This window comes from Martes martes (assembly GCF_963455335.1).
Source record: "Martes martes genome assembly, chromosome: 14".
In the NCBI taxonomy this organism is placed as follows: domain Eukaryota; kingdom Metazoa; phylum Chordata; class Mammalia; order Carnivora; family Mustelidae; genus Martes; species Martes martes.
The window spans coordinates 38455853-38473197 of NC_137902.1; positions in this window are offsets into that span (position 1 = coordinate 38455853).

The window sequence follows — 17345 nt, forward strand, 5'->3', positions numbered from 1 at the left end:
AAAGACAAAAATAGTGCCAAAAATTTATTCTAATTGAATATTTGTAGCTCATTTCCAACTGGCAAAAAGAAAAAAAAAAGTGCCATAAATAAGGAGATGAGAGATAAAGCATGAGTCTCCACTGGAATTGGATGACACCAGAAAATCTGTTTCTTATCTACTCTCAAGCTAAGGTATTTCGGCAATCTACTTTTTGTTGTTGACATTTGGAAGTGAATCGTGTACACACATGAAAGCTTGAAATGCTTATCATTTGAATTAATAACATTTTCCCTTTTCAGAAGAGCCTCCACAGCTCCTTCATGCCTGGCTTTGGACTGGAAGTTTCGTGTGAGTGCCAATTAAGACCAGAGAGACAATATTTTCAAAGGTTAAATTAACAAAAATGTGAACGAAGGCATATTGAGACAACCCTAAACCCCGATTAGTATAGTTAGTATATATACTAACTATAGTTAGTATAATCTTTCTGGAAAGTAACCTAAAAAATCCATTAAAAGGCTTTAAAATCTCCACTTCTTTTAACATATTATTCTACTTCTAAGAAACTAGAAGCTTGGGCAAATGCATGTGAAGAAAGCATCACATGGGAAGTAATGATAACCAGCTCATTACAACAATGAATACAACCGACACTTATTAAGAGAATGATATCTGTGATTCTTCAACAAATGAGATAAAAGCAATTGAAAACTCCTCATATATAGGGTATCTGTATGAGTTTGCATTTATAAGTACGTCTCATTCATATACATAAAAGGACGATGAAAGCAAACCGGGAAGATAACAAAATCCTACTAACATATGTCCTGAAATTGCAAGTGATTTCACTTTGAGAGTTTCAACTATTTGAGACCTCAGAGTATTTATTACATGTATAATTAGAAAAATAAGTTATTTTCATTTTGAATGCATTCATTGTTGAAAATTTGGAAAATAAATGAGAAATACAAAAAAAAAATCACCACTCTAGTGCCAATATAGAGATAACATTGGTGTGTATTTTCTGGGTTTTGTTCTAGATTTAGATGGATTCGAAATAAATATAAATGAACACGTAAGTAGAAGTGAGGATATAGATACACATATGGGTATATGTACCTGAATTTCTTCTTTTAATTGATACACAATAGTTCATCAAAATGATGTGATGGCCATTATTCATGCAAAGTTTCTTATTGTTAAATGTGTGACTTGTTTGTAGATATTTTGCTACCGTGATATCACAGTGACAAAACCTTTGGCCCACGGCTCCTCGGCTAGTCTCTGGTGAATACTTCTGGATAAAACAATAGAAAAAATGATGAGCTGAAACACATGCACATTTAAATGTGTATATACACACAAATAGCCAGAGCAAATGCAGAAGAGAAACCATAAGGGAACCATCTCTTGTTTAAAATCTGAATTCTGTGCCCCTAACGGTCAGGGAAGATGAGCTCCAGAATAAAGAGAGGTCTTACTGAAGACCCTTACCAGGAATTGCCTGCCTGCATCTCCTTGGAACCTGCCTGCACCCCATCATTTCTGTCCACTGAATATGGGATACCTCTTTCTTTTTTCTTTTTTGTGCTTTTGATAGCAGAGCCTTTCTCTTTTTGCTTCGTCCCACAGACAGGACTAGCATTTCCACCGCGTATTTATTAAACCCAGAAAAGAAAACATGGTCCGCATAAAATAGCATGCTTCCCGAGAGATGCTCCTGTTCATTTCCGACACCCTGGCAAGTGGCTCTCTGGCCTGGGGAGGTAGCCCCCAAGTGCCGTCCAAGCCATCATTTCACCTTTGGCCACATAACCTGGTCCCTGAGGCTGCTTTCCTGTCCCCTTCGTGTTGTCCCTCACTGTAGATATTCAAAAGATCGAGAGATAGCTTGTCACCTTAGCAGAGCCTCGAGCCCTGCGTGGGCTCTGCAGGAAGCAGCTGCTGAGCTTCCCAGAGATGGGAGCCAACTGCTGGAGTCCATGGTGAGTGCCCAGCCTTCCCCTCGGCGGCACTACATTCTGCCTTTCTTTCCAAGCTGACCTCTCCATTTCCCACATTCTTTGCTCATTTGTTTCATATCATTTTCCTCTCACTAACTTATTTCAACTAAACAATACACAGCTCATTTTGTCTTATACCAGCATCTCTAGCATGTGTAGACTTTTTATTGTAGTTCCTGAGTGCCCAGGAGAGCCCTCAAAGTGATCTAGAATGCACAGGTGTGTTTAGACCCAAGCCTCAGTGTTCTAGAAAAACAGATTCTCTTGAAAAAGGAATGAGACAGCCACAGGCTCTTCTTAGTCAGATATCCTTTAGATCCCAGGTATTTTACATACTATTTCATTTAATGATCACATACTGAGTTCAGAGAGGTTACGTAACTTGTCCAAGGTCACTCAGCTTGTCGGTGCTGGAGCAGGAATGCAACCGGATATGACTTTCTCTAAAGCAAATATTCTTTCCACTATTCCCTGTTGCCTCCCTGAGTCTCAGCTATGGGAACTTGTTCTAGATTTCATTTGTGATGAAAAAGGATAGGGTCCCGATGAACATTATCAGTTATTATAAAGTAGCATGAAGTCCCATCTCCTCTCCCTTAATGAACAGAATTTTCTTCTTTTGGTTCATTAGGCAATTTATGGTTGTTTCTTTCATGTGTTGGGCATTTCAGCAAGAAACTTTAATCATTTCACCTTGAATTCTAAACAGAGGACCATGTTAGAGTCATTTAAGAGGGGTAACAGGGAGGGAAGACTGATCCCTGCCCCGAGTCATGCCCCTCCCTTGATGTGGACAGTTCAGAATGGACTAAATTGAACATCAGGAGACTGGCTCCAGTGTAGACGCTGCTGCAAGAAGCCTGTGGAAATCCCAGCTTCCTTCGGCCGCGGTATCCCTTTTAGTAAAATGGTGAGGGTTTGACCATCTGGGGGTTAGCAAGTAGGTTTTCATCTCCATGCCAATTCTGTGCACATGGCCCTCACTCCCCAGAATGCTGTGCCCATTCAGAGATGGAAGGCTGGAAGGGTGGGTCTGTGACAGTGACAGAGCTCATCTGCTTCAGGCACAGGAGATCCAACGTTCATGTGTCTTCCATTCCTGAGGTTAGGAAACGACTAAGATCCCTTCGAGTCATGACGTTTGTGGCCGCATAGCTCTGCCACTTCGGCCCTGTCTAGGTGCAACAGCCCCATAAACATCAGCCTACTTGGCATGTCCTAGGCAGGAGGCATCACAGAAGATGAAGATAGGGGACCAAGGAGCCATCCTCTCTGCAGGGCACAGGGGATTTAAGCTGCCTCCTCTCATGGTGAAGCCAGGGCTGGAGCCACGCTGTCATGTTTGAAGCCACAGAACACACATGACTCAGGAATGTCCATGTTCTTAGTTGTTAAAAAACAAAACAAAACAAAACAAAACAAAAAACTAAAGTCTTGGCCTTTTACATTAAAACAAATATTTTACAGAGTAGAATATAAAACTTATTCACATGATTTTTTAAAATAGGGCTGAAACTTCAAAGAAATTTAGTGCGTGCTCAACCTGCTCTCTCCCCTAAAAGCCTACGTGAGCTTTCTCTTTTCTGGCATTGGTGGAAACCCATGAAAAATTCGGCAAACAGCAGCAGGGAGAGTAGCAGGAAAGTGGTGACCAAAGAGTTCAGCAGGGGAAGGAGAAAGAATGGAGACCGCAGGACCTCGTTAACCACAGAGGAACTACAACAGTGGAGTCTAAAAGCCAAGCCATGACCCAAGGAGCTCTCAAGAGGAGTCCAGGGCTTCCAAAGGGGATTGTAGGAGACCTTAGCATGAACTCTGTTGAACAAGTTGCCTGAGAGAGAGACATTTGTGTAGGTGGGGATGGCAGAGAGGAAACCTCTTTTGTCTCTCTCCTGAATAAGCCCCTGGCTATTCATTAGCTATAGTCCCCATCTTCGCTACGGCCTCCGGGTCAATATATTTATTTGGCAAGTATTTACTGAGCATCTATGATGTGGCAAGTGTGCTGAAATTCCACCATCTTATTATCCCACAAGTATCTCATGTCTATTTTGCCCACAACTACCTTGATTCTGGTCTCGTTCTGTCCATCTCAGCGAGTGCTACCAGCGTCACTCCATGATCCAAGCTGGAAGCTGGGCATCATTCTCCTTCCCCCTCAGGCTCACTCTTCATCACCTAGTCAATCTCTAGATTAACTCAGAATCTGGCCTGAGTTGTCTCTTCTCCATGATTTTGGAGCTATGATTCAGTCAGTCTTGCAGCATCCGCTTCCTATTCTGAAAGTAGAAACTTCTGATGCCTTCCTGTGGGCTTGGCAAGCAAGCCCATGCTGACTTGACCCGGTGCCAAAAGCCTGAGGCCTGGGGGGCATCAGCAGAGAGTTCAGCCGCTGGAAGCATGGTCAGCGCTGCTGAAACCGCAGGGCACGGGGGGCCTCTGGGTGGGGCAGGGGTGGCCCCAGGGGTCACCCTAGACCAGCTCTGGTTATGATTTGGGCAGGCATCCTGCCTATGGCTCAGCTTCTCTTGTGCCTGACCATTATCTAAATACTGTTCCATGGCCTTTCTGGGGTCCTCTGAATTGCTCAACAGCCTTCCAACAAATCTCTTTCCTTGATAAGATCAGCCAAAGTCAGTTTCTGTTGCATGCAAACAAGGTCCTTGCCTAAATGAGTATAAGGCTTTTGGGTATCATTTCCCGGTGAGGAGAAGGAAGGGGACAGAATCACAGGAGATGCTGGCGTGTGCTCTTAGCCGCAAGGACTGGGACAGACAAGGCACAGGCTGAGAATAGGCAGTGGCAGGTGCAGCCAGGGAGGGAAATGTGGACAAGTACTCAGAGCTGAGCCAGAGGGGAGGGATCCGACATGAGTCTCCAGGAGTGCTATGAAACGGGGTGGGACCCTGTGACTAGAGCGGTGGGTGGGTGGGCAGAATAGGATTAAGAAGCTAAGAACAGAAGCAGGGCAGCTCCAAGCATCCTGCAGGTGCCCCTGGGTCAAAGTCATGGGATCAGAAATTAGTGGAGCTCCTATCCCATCCTTATTTCCCTGTGACCTCACCCCCATCCTCTGTGTCTGCATTCGCCATGAGTCCGAGCCTCCGAATGTTCCACACACAGCCTCACTCTCTCTGGCCATGCCTGCTTGTGGAGTCACTCCAATAACATCAGTCCTTCCCACTGGACTTGGCCAAGTTTTGGAGGGAAGAAACGGCGTCTGCATTCACTCACCAACACATTCTCAGGGCAGGCCACGCAGTAGACACTCAATAACCATTTGTGAAAGTCATGTCTGAGAGCAAAAATCGATTGTTAGAATCACAATTCGTGCCATCTTCATAGTCCGTCCTCATAAGTCAGCGAAGTGGTGCCTACTGCCCCTTCTTACTTGAGAAATCTCACACAAATAAGGTGATGTCATTGGTCCGAGGCCATGTGCCTTGACCCAGGTCTATCCTCTCCCGTGTTCTGCAGGCTCCTACCAGTCTGTTCACTCAGATGAAACATGAGGCAAGGGACCCAGGAGTTGTACGAGTTACAAGCACTTTCCACCTGTTGCCTTTTGGGAAGTTGCTCTCCCTGTCTTGCTCTAATCTACAGCCAAGGAAGTGAGTCCAAAGCAGGTAGGAGGCTGGCGGCGGCCACTGCCCACAGACCTGCTGTCTCTTGCCAGCATGTTGTTTTGGTTGAACATGAATGCCTGGTGAACAAGAGCTCTATAGTCTTCAAGCTGCTCGCCCCATGCAACCCTCCATTTTTAATTCTCAAGATTGAATTCAAGGCTTCATGTCACCTGCTTGGAGTCTGTAAGCTTCTGAGCCTTGAACCCCTAAATTAGCTGCCTCTGCACCCTCACTGCTCACTTCTCCACAGACATTCCTGTCCCTTCTCCTCACCCCATTTCTTGATGAGCCCAGGGTCTGCTAGGTCCTGGGCCCCGGGCCCCAGGCCCAAACAAAGACAATGTTACAGTTCAGCCATCTATTTGGCTATGTCAGTCTCACTGAGGGTTATTTTGAGGATTTCTGGGATAAGCACTCAAAGATGTGTTGAAACCCTCAGGAAAAAGAAAAGACGCCTACAAAAATACCTCGTATTATTGAGAGGAATTTAAACCATGTGGTTTTGCTTTTCTTTTACTGATTCTTTTACAAGTAAACCATTAAAATGCACTCCTCCAAGAGCTGTTTGATGTCCCCAGAGCTCCCAAACATTTTACAGGCTGCTTTCCTTAGAACCAAAGGATATGTTCAACTTATTTAAAAGACATGGAAGGCACCCAAATCTGAAAGATTCTTTCACAACCTTTGAATTGGGCACAATAAGTTGCCTGCCTCTAACTCTCCTTGATGGGTGAAATTTGTAACTGTCCTTGTGAAACCAGCCTGATGTGGTGCCTGGGAGCGTTAGAAAGAATGCGCGCACAGGAGCCAGGACCTTAGGAAAATTAGGAAGTTGATAAATGTGACGTTTCTGATGCCGGGTCTCACTCCCTAGGTGGGACTTGCTATGGAGTCCGCAGCCAGTAATTGAAGGCCAACGTAACTGCTTATCTTTTTTTTTTTTTTAAAGATTTTATTTATTTATTTGACGGACAGAGATCGCAAGTAGGCAGAGAGGCAGGCAGAGAGAGAGGAGGAAGCAGGCCCCCCGCCGAGCAGAGAGCCCAATGTGGGGCCTGATCCCAGAACTCTGAGACCATGACCTGAGCCGAAGGCAGAGGCTTTAACCCACTGAGCCACCCAGGTGCCCCCGTAACTGCTTATCTTAAGGGTTCCCCCTCAGATTTCTTTCACGAGTTGGTTTTTACAAATAAATGCTGTTTCTTTTTCCATTCAAATTATCAGAGAACAATCATTTCCCCTCATGGAGCAGATTTAAGTTCAGTAGAAAGTAAAGACATGTCACGATTTCAGCAGCCTGCCCTACCTGGTCCAGACTCAATGCGTAACTTCAACCTGGTTCATGCAAAAGAGCTCATCATTGTCCCATCTCCACTTTCTGGGGCTCTTAACGGACATGTTTCTTTCCATGGTATTTTTTTTTTTAATCCTGAAAAATATATTTGCAGTAGTAGCTTAAACCTCTATTTGTACAGTTGATTTCATCTTTGTAAATTCCCCATGAATTTTCTTATGTCTTACTTCTTTTTCTTTTTCTTTTTGAAGATTTTATTTATTTGTCAGAAGAGAGAGAGACAGAGAGACAGAGAGTACAAGTAGGAGGACCAGCAGGCAGAGGGAGAAGCAGGCTCTCCACTGAGCAAGGAGCCTGATGCGGGACTCAATCCCAGGACCCTGGGATCACGACCTGAGCCAAAGGCAGATGCTTAACTGACTGAGCCACCCAGGCGTCCTCTTACTTATTTTTCTTATGATAGCCCTGAACAAGCTTCTCACCATTCCATCATTCAGAGAAGATAAATGATGCCTCACATAAGAAGTTAGTTAGCACAAAGCAGAGACTCAGTTTCCTTGATTAAAAAAGGAACTGCATCTTCTACTGTAGGGTTTTCAAGCACAAAATACTGGAGCACCAGAGCACAGTGAATCCCCCCATGACCATTTGTGATTGAATCAGTGAATGAATGAGTGAACCTCTAGCACTACAGAAGCTGGGGTGGGGGTGGGGTGGGGTGGGGAGTAATTGAGAGGGGAGCATCCAACCAGTCTACTGTAAAGTCAGCCAATGGAAGGCTTGGTCTCCCCGAGGAGCTGATGAGAAACCCACAAGGTTGAAGAGAGAATTCAGGTAAGGCTGAACAGGTCCACTATACTTCCAGAAAAAATCAATTAGTCAAATTAAGGGACTTTTAGAAATGCCTAATTGTGTGCAGTACAAAAGAGCTTTGGGCACCTGGTTCTTTTCACAGTGAAAGAGCTGTTTAGAGAAAAGCCAGCACTTTGTGGTAATCACTTGTTATCCAGTACTTTGTGAAAGGCCTCCATGTCCCCAGTGCCCCATGATCCAGCGTGGAATGTAGCTTGGGGGTGTCTGGGACAGGGTGACAGAGAACACTGCCTTCCTCCACATCCAGAGAGTAGGAACATGGTGACCATGGACTCCAAGTCCCCAGGACCCCTCGGCCCAGTGATGAACTTTCGAGTAGGACAGAACTAGGTCCCCAAACAAAAGTTCCACCAGCATGAACTTCAGCTTAATCCCTCCAGTTCTTTCTGGTCTAATGTCTCCTGACAAAAAGGAAGGGCACTACAGGAGGTGCGGAGTTCTGCTTTCTGTCCTTCATCCAGCAAATCACCCTCTTAATCTCCAACAACAGTCCTATACTTTCCTTGAAATTCTTATGCAACACGTCAACAACAACAACAAAAATGGAAAGGATGTTTTGACATCCTTAACGTGGATTACAGCCTCCGATTACAAAAGGCTCAATACTGCCCACCCCATTCTGGAGGGTCACCCACCTCACAGCCTCTCCTGGTAGGAAGTCTCCGAAGTCTTCTCTGAAGACAGAGAGCTGGTCCTTGGTTCTGCAGGACATGACTCTGGAAGAGGAAACACTTCCAAGTATCTGGAAGGATCTGGACCTCTGCGATTGCACCGTCTCCATGCCTCTCAACCAGCTGCCATTCTCGTCTTTCTCTTAGCATCCAGCCTTACAGCCATCCAGTTTTCTTGTGTAGGATCCTGCTTCTACCTTCCTACTTGACACCTCCCCCCAAAACACACACACACACACACACACACACACACACAAGTATGCAGGCACACGCACGGGCTTCTCTGGACCCATCCTTTGTGTATAATAACGATGATTCTCGTTGTTCAGAGAAGCCCTCACTCTTGCCTCCTGGCCTCAAATGCAAACCTTAGTTAGCCAGAGCGTCTTCCTCTCAGTGGTTCTCCCACGCGTGATTCCCTTCACCAATGACAGGGTCCATCTGACCTACGAACGCAGGTTTGGAGACAGAGAAGCTTGTGTTCCAAACATGTCTGCACTGTGTTGTGTCTGTGAGACCTCAAACAATTCCTTGGCCCTCTGGCCCAACTTTTAATACAAAGACAACTTACTTAACTCAAAGGGCCATTGACAAGTATTAAGTGAGATGATCCATATGCCAGAACCTGACCTTTGGCCCATATTGAGCAGAGCTGTCTGCTCTCGCTGTCATAGGTTCATCGTGACCATCCATTCACCTTCCATCTCAACAGAAGGCATTTTAAACACCAGGACTGGCACTACTCTGGTCTCTCACAGACAAGATAATTCCTTATAATGTCGAACCTTCCAGATCCTTGGAGGTGTTTCCTCTTCCAGAGTCCTATCTTGCAGAACCAAGGACCAGCTCTCTGACTTCAAAGCAGACTTCCTTTCTCACCACAGCACCTTGACCAACGTGGTCAGTTCAGCCCCAACCTACCCTCCACTCTCAGCCCACCATTGCCAGTTTGAACTCTTGCATTTGGGGGTCAGAAAGGTTCATTTCCAAAGTAACGAAAGAAGAGAGTCCAGGACATTAGTATTAGTATTGTCCAGGACAAAGCACAATATTGGAATCCTGCTAATATGATTCAACTCTGTCAAGGTATTCCACAAGAAAAGAGAAGGAGTCAGCACTTTTGTTAGTGTTCACCTAATCCCTGATGACCCTCTCTGCAGCCCTATTTGCTAGGATCATGGTAATGAAGTACCACAGACTGGGGCTTAAGCAACAGCAGTTTCTTGTCTTACACTTCAGGAAGATAAGAATCTAGAATCAAGATGTGGGCAGGGTGGGTTTCTCCTGAGGCTGTGAAGAAAAGGTCTGTTGTAGAGGGTGGTCTCTTCCCATGTCTTCACACAGTCTTGAGCTTACCTACTTACCTACTTACTTACAGGTCTCCTCTTCTTATAAAGATACCCGTCCTATCGGATTAGGACTCACCCTCATGACCTTATTTTAATGGATTACTTCTGTAAAAATTCTATTTCCACATAAGATCACATTCTAAGGTGGGTTAGGCCTCTAATACATCTTTTCGGGGGGACACAATCCTACTCAAGATATCATCCTTCGCACTGGTAAGGCCTCTACTGTTCCTGATCCTCACTTCATCACTGCACACAAGATCCCCAATCCTTATTTCCTCCCCAGCTTCCAGCTCCCTTATGTTTCTTCAAAATATCTCATCAAAATTCTTAATTTTCAAAATAAAACTTTCATGGATGGAAGTAACTCCCTACCAGGCCAGCCGGGGGCAAAGCAGGCCTGGGGAGTCTGGTCACTGTCCAGGGGCTCACACTCCATGTGACTAGGAGGGAGGGGTAGGGGCAAAACATTTGGGAGCACCGTCGGTCGAAGCCGAAGACACATAAAGCAAGAGGAAGGAAATTGGAAGGAGCCATGAGCACCATGAGCTTGGCAGAGGCAGGGCTTGTCCAGAGAGGACCCTGCTGGGTCAGAAGGCATGTGACTGGTAGCCAGGAAGCGCCGGACGGGAGAGAGATGACACGGCTGTGTGCTGTGAGGTATCATGGTATATCATGCATGACCCACGTGTACTACAGTCCTCTGAACATCTTTCTGTCATGTGAAGACCAGGCCCCAAAGCCACTGCCTCTTTATCTTCTGCAAAATCCTGAGTCTTCAGTGCCTATGGACAGGCCACTTCTGTGAAAAGCCTGAGCTCACAGGGCCCTGCCCCAGCAGGCAGTGACTTTCCTCTCAGTGACGGTGCAGACCAGATGCCTCAGCCCTCTGAACATCCCCTCACCCCTTGGTCTGGAAAGCAGCCCTCTTCCCCTGCTCGGCAAGAACACAGAAGCCCCTGGAAGGAAACACTACCTTCCTTTTCTATACCATGGGCTTTCCAGCCTCTGTGTCCATCTGTGGATCCCCCCTCTGCCTCCACAGGCCTCCCCTCCAGTCAAGCCCCCTCCCCTACATCTTCTCAGAAACAATATCTTTTTTTTTTTTTAAGATTTTTTATTTATTTGACAGATAGAGATCGCAAGTAGGCAGAGAGGCAGGCAGAGAGAGAGAGAGGAGGAAGCAGGCTCCCTGCTAAGCAGAGAGCCCGATGCGGGGCTCGATCCCAGGACCCTGAGATCATGACCTGAGCCGAAGGCAGAGGCTTTAACCCGCTGAGCCACCCAGGTGCCCCTCAGAAACAATATCTTGACAATTACTGTTTCTCTCTCCTAACTCAGACTTCCTCTCAACTGAATCCTTCCAGTTCACTGACTCTGGGATAATCTCACATCTAGCCCTAAACAAATTGCAACCAGAAACCCTCCTTCAAGCACTCCCAAGCCCTCCATTTACCTCTCTCGGTTTTCCTGTTCTCACAGTCGAACCTCTCACAGGGCATCTATCCTTTCCCTGTCTCGGTCTCTGTCTCCTCATTCCCTACTCACCGCGAGACCCATTCCAGTTTGGCTGTGGCCTCATCCACACTCCCCTTCTTTCCTTCACCTGGCACCTGCTGTACCCCAGCGCTTCTAGAATGTATGGATTTAAAAAGACGAAGTCCTCCAACCTCATGGAATTTGCATCCTAGCGATGACAGAGTGGTACCAAAGCAAGGCACAGTGTAGCCGGCGTAGCAGGAGGGAGAAGGTGCGGAGCAGGGTCAGGGGGCCAGGAGCACAGACGGCGCATGTGGCTTGTGATGGTCAGCATCAGGGCAGGTACCTTGGAAAGGATGATATTGAAACCATAGTCACTCTCAAAGACTGCCAAGTGGCCTTGGCCTTCCTTCTTCCCCTCTGTCCTCTGTCTTCTTCCTGCTGTCCCTGCTTGGCCTCCTCTGCCCCGAGTCAATGTGGGCCCTGCTCAAAGGCAGCTCCTTGTGCTTTCTCTTTTCACTCCACAGTCTTATCATAAGGGATGCCATCTAGCCACACGGTGTCATGTGTCACCCACAGTCATATGACACACAGATGTGTACCTCCATCCAGGTTCCTACCCTCAGCTCTGGATTTGGAGCTCTGACCACTATCCTGATGCTGCCCCTAGGAGCTCCCAAAACAGCATTTCCAAGATTGAAGGCAACACCCCCCTCCCCGTCAGCTTTGTTCACCTTTCAGCACTCTCTCTCAGGGAATGGCAGCCTGGCCCACCTGCTTCAGCAGGCCATAGCCCTCCACACGCCACCTGCTTTCTTTGCTGCCTCTCCAGGTTCAGCTGTCACCAACACCTGTCACCCACCTGCAGCATTTGGGGGGAACCTCATGCCATGATGTGGCATCCAGCTTCTCACACGTCTATTGACTTAGTCACTTCATCCTCTCATTCTGTTTGTAAATATTTATTGACTGCTTCTGAGTACAGAGTCCTTCCAAAAGAAATGAAATGTTTTTTTGTCAGCTTGATTCTAAATGGTTTTAAACACTTACTTTAAACATAAAAATCATATCTAGATAATATTGTACAGTCTCCAAAGGCTTTTCTCATTTCTCATCACAACATGCAGTAGGAAAGCAACAGTTGGTAGCGCCATTTTCATGAGCCAGCAGCATCAACTCACTCAAGGTTACACCGTGGATTCCCATCAGAACTAGCATGGAACGTGGAGGGCAGGTCTCCGCATTCCCTGTTCTGTCATTTCCAATGTGCTCCCTCCACCAGCTCACCACGTTCCAAGTTCTCAAACTTAGCCGGCTCCAGAATCATGGAGGCCTTGGTAAAACAGAGTGTTGGGCTCCCTTGCAGGATTTCTGACTCTGAATCTTCATTTCTAACAAGTTCCCAGTGATCCTGATGCTGCTGGCCTGGGAACCACTCATGGACAAGCTAATGCTTTCACCGAAGTCCTTATCCCCTACTGTTCTCACTTCCTTTGAGGAGAACCTTGATGCTACCCATGCTTTCTCCCTTGATTCACCTTTGAGCAGAGACAGCCACCTTTCTTCACAACCAGGACCATTATGCGTGCAGTGGATGTCGACAAGAAGAGACACAATGTGCCCACACAAAGGCTGCTTGGTTTTCAAGCATTTACCAACCAACCAGAGGGACTTACTCCAATATGGGCTTATGCAATACCCCTGTCATAACCTTACTACCTCTTGGACTCGATCAAAACATGGCTGGGAAAAGCAAAGTTTATGGAGAATTTAGAGACTCATGTTTATCCATTTCTCCAAATATTCAAAAAGATTCCTAGATTGAGCCAAACCAGCTAAGAGCCTCCACCTGGTTCTGTCCTCATTATATGTCCTCCTCTGTAAAAGATCCTGAAAGGCACTGGGTTAGTGACCTGAGCATTGGGCTGGGCCATTAGGGCATAGAGTGGGGCCTCACAGGAAGCAATCTCCATGCTCTGCATGGGCTGATGGTTCTGGCCTAGCATGGAACATGGCTGCCTCATCACTGCCACCACAGAGAAAGCCTCTCCTGATTTGTACCGAGCATCACTGTACTTTCCCTAAGCAGACAGCTTCACTTTGCCTCATGGACACTGCACCTGCTGTATCCAGCTGTGGTTGTCTCTTCTCTTTGGCCACTAGGAACTTGGCACCAGCTCTGCACTCATCTCCAGAGGTCTGCAGACCATGAAAGCTCTAACTCCTCATGACCCTCCCATCTTTATTTTCCCATTTCATCAGCATGCTTATGTGTAATGTGCATTGTTTTGTTATGCTATATATATGTGTGTGTGTGTGTGTGTGTATATATACATGTAGATATATATATATATATAGACATAGACAGACATATATATGTGTGTGTGTGTGTGTGTGTGTGTGTGTGTATATATATATATATATATATATGTTATGCTGTATATATTTGTTATGCAAAGCATGACAGGGAATGGGGACAGACAGCTGAATAGGCACAGAGGGGAACACGTGGTTGGTCAATGGCAGGTACTCCCCCCACCATGAGAGAAGCAGCTTAGCACAGCCACGATATTAATGAACAGTCTACTGTCTGATTCCTCTTCAGACTTTCCAGATGTCATGCTGGGAGTGGCTTTCAAATGTTACAGACACTGGATGCACCATTTTTCCTTCCCTAAACTCACTTAGTGAATAAATTAATTCATAAACAAACTCAGAACTGGCTATGAACTTTGTATATTTATATTTCCTGATAGCGTTGTAATTGGTATAATCTTCTTGCAAAGCAATTTGCCAATATTTGCTAAAGTGGATACAAATATTTGTACCACTCTTAATATTTAACCCTAATAAGAAAAAAACTTAACTGCACATATGCTGTTCATCACAGCCGTATCTCTCATTATTCACTAGAAAGGCTAAGTAAATAATGACAGAGTTCTACGGAATATTATGAAGTAATTAAAAGTGGTGGCCAACACAACTATAGAGCAACAAAGAAAACATAATCTAATATTAAATAAAATCAAGGGCATAAAAATAATTCTTTCATGTAAGGACAATTACAAGCAAAATTCCTAGAATAAGTGATGATGATGTTTATATGTGGCACTGAGATTTGGAGTGATTAGGTCAATCCTGCCTCTATTTTCCAAAACATTGTATGATGTGGTCACATTATTTTACATAGAAAAGCACATAAAATAGGGCACCTTGGTGGCCTGGTCCTTTAAGCATATGACTCTTGATTTCAGATCAGGTCATGATCTCAGGGTCCGGAGATGGAGCCCCGTGTTGGGCTCCACGCTGGGCATGGAACCTGCTTAGGATTCTCTCTCTCTCTCTGCAATTGCCCCCTCTCTCTGAAAAATTTTAAAAGGTACATTAAATAGATTTTTTAATGTTACCGCTGAGAACACGACGTTTAATGATCCCAGAGGACACACAGGCAGCCCGCAGGCCCAGGGTCTGGGCATATATGAGGAGCCAGAGGCCGACAGCAGTAACTAGGAGAGCAAACACACCCGGCCATCTGCTGCTGGGGCCACAGGCAGGTCAGGGACCTGGATGCCCAGTGGGCCAGAATCCCCAAGTGTCTGTGGGCCAACTTTGAGACACCTGCTATTGGCTTGAAGTTCTTATCGTCACAGACTGTAACCTCACAGAACACTTGCCCTGCCCTCAACGTTGCTGCGGGCCGGACATCTGCTGACTGGACACGTCCACCAAACACAGAAACAGGCCTGCAAATGCCATCGAATTACATATTAGAAAGTGGGGTGCTACTTGTCTCAATCCAGGTGACTTTGATTTCCAGAATCTTGGGAAGAGACATACAACCGAATAAGAAGCAGTGTGAAGGTCACAGAAACCTGGAGGAGCTGTCCCACCCTTCAGAACCACATCCGGGGAGATCACCCACAGGGGCGGCAGAGAACAGAGGTTCTGCTTCCCCTTCAACTCTCTTTCTGAAAAGGAGGCATTTGTTACCAAATGATCCTGAGAAGACTATACACTGCATGGAACACAGATGGTTTTAGGTTCTCGGTGACGTTCATGGACTCCCGTCTTTGAATATTATCTCCTACTTCTCACCAGCGGGGAGGACTCTGGTATGTTTTGTTTTAAAGAGAAGCTCTCTGCTGGGTGGGGAAAGTTGTGAATGAGCTCTCCTGGACAGTCTTGAGTGGGCTAGATGCTGCAGAACCCCCTGAGCTCAGCAAAATGAATCAATGGAAGGCCAATCAGAGAGCCCAAATTCCTAATCAGGACCCCCGTTGGAGGGCATCAGAAGCTTGCGAGCTCTGGGAAGCCCACGCCAAAGACGAGCCCTTAGCTGTGGCTTCATTTTCCGAGGGAAACCTCTTCCTCTGAAATGAGAGAAGCCTTGGAAGCTCATTCAGCGGACACGCGTCTGATGCTGCCTGACCTTAAGAAGGAACGGAGACCATATATTCACCATGACTTTCTTACCCAGTCCAGCTCCAGGAGCCTATTTCATTCAGTGCTAACTCAAGGCTTTGCAAACAGAGATTTATGCTCCAAGTTACAGTTCCTGGAAGCAACGTGTCAAAGCATATGCTAGTTCCTTCTCATCCCTCCTGTGCTCCTCAAAGGCTTGTCTCCAGAAGTCAGGTATCAGTTTACCTACATTGCCTCTAAAATGGTCAATACTTAAGCCAGGTCAAAGGGTGGATTATGAGACCTGGCTTAATGCCCTGCAAGAGTCATCCTTCCATCCTGCCTGCGTGACCCAGGGCTCCTACCTCCCAACCAACCTGGAAACTCCTAACAAAATCTCTGGACAGGGGGAACACTATTTGTGTTTTAACTCTGAGTTTTCTTGAGGACTTTCCCCACTGTCCACAGTGAAGTCCCTTGAGCCCTCTTGTTTTTTTTCTAGGCTTGATCTTTCCAGCCTCTTAATCATTTCTGGGACCATTCCCAGTACTTTCTCTGGCTTCCCTAAATCTCTCCTAAAAGCTTTCCTTTTGTACTAAATAAAAGCAAGCTGAAACATTCCTTGGACCCAGAAGTCTCTAGCTTTGCATGGCCTGCAATTTTTCAAGAATGAAAAAAAAATAATAATAAGACTAAAAAACTTCTTGGAGGAATGAGTCAGAGGCATTAAAGTAACTGCCCGTGCAGTGGATTGTCTCCGTAGACTTGATACCTTGGCCCTGCTCTAGATATTTCACATGTTGGGAAAAGGTCTGAAATGTTACTGTCTTGGGACCCTGCCACAGTTTACAGAAAGCACCTTCACCTTCAAAAGCTTCTGTGTTAATCAAAGGTGATTAAAACCAGGTCTCCGCCCAGGGCGTTCTTTCACAGTTCTGAACACGTAAGGAAAAGCAGAGATGATTATCTGGCCGGCTCAGCAGAGATTTGTTCCTTTCTATAAAAATATACATGCTGACAAAACAACAGCTGTAGATTTATGATTTGTCTGATTTGATCACCTTTCAGCACAGGAAAACCTGGCTTGTATACTCCATTAGAAGGGCTGCTGTGGGAATTGTGGGGGAAGAGGAGGCCCAGCCTGGGATGCAGACCAGAGATCAAGCTCGGATGTCACCTTGAGCATCACCTTTAAGATCCTGTTTGAATGTTCTAGCCCCCCGAGAAGAACTGGTCCCCTCCTCTGTGCTCCTGCAACCCTTTGGTTGGTTCTCTTCTGGCACATCATAGGTTCTGTTGTGAAATATGCATCTGTCCACCCCACCCAAGAGACCGAGAGTTCCTTGTGTTTTCAGTGGGGGTCCATTATGCCTTTCCTGAATCACCAAGAAACCCAAGAGAGCTACTCTTTCTTCCAAAAAGATGTAAAATGGGAAGAATGGGTATCTTTATTTCCATCTAGACACAGCAAGGCTCATCCAGGCTACTGACAAGGCAATTAAATTGTAAGACAGATTCAAAGGCCTTTATTCATAGGTGGAGTTCAACCAAAGAAATCCCAATTCATAGAGATGGAAGATGCTGGAAACTGGAGAAACGAGGAGATGCTCGTGCCTGACGCCTTCAACCATCCAGGAGAACCCATCCTCCTTCCCAGAGAGGTCTTA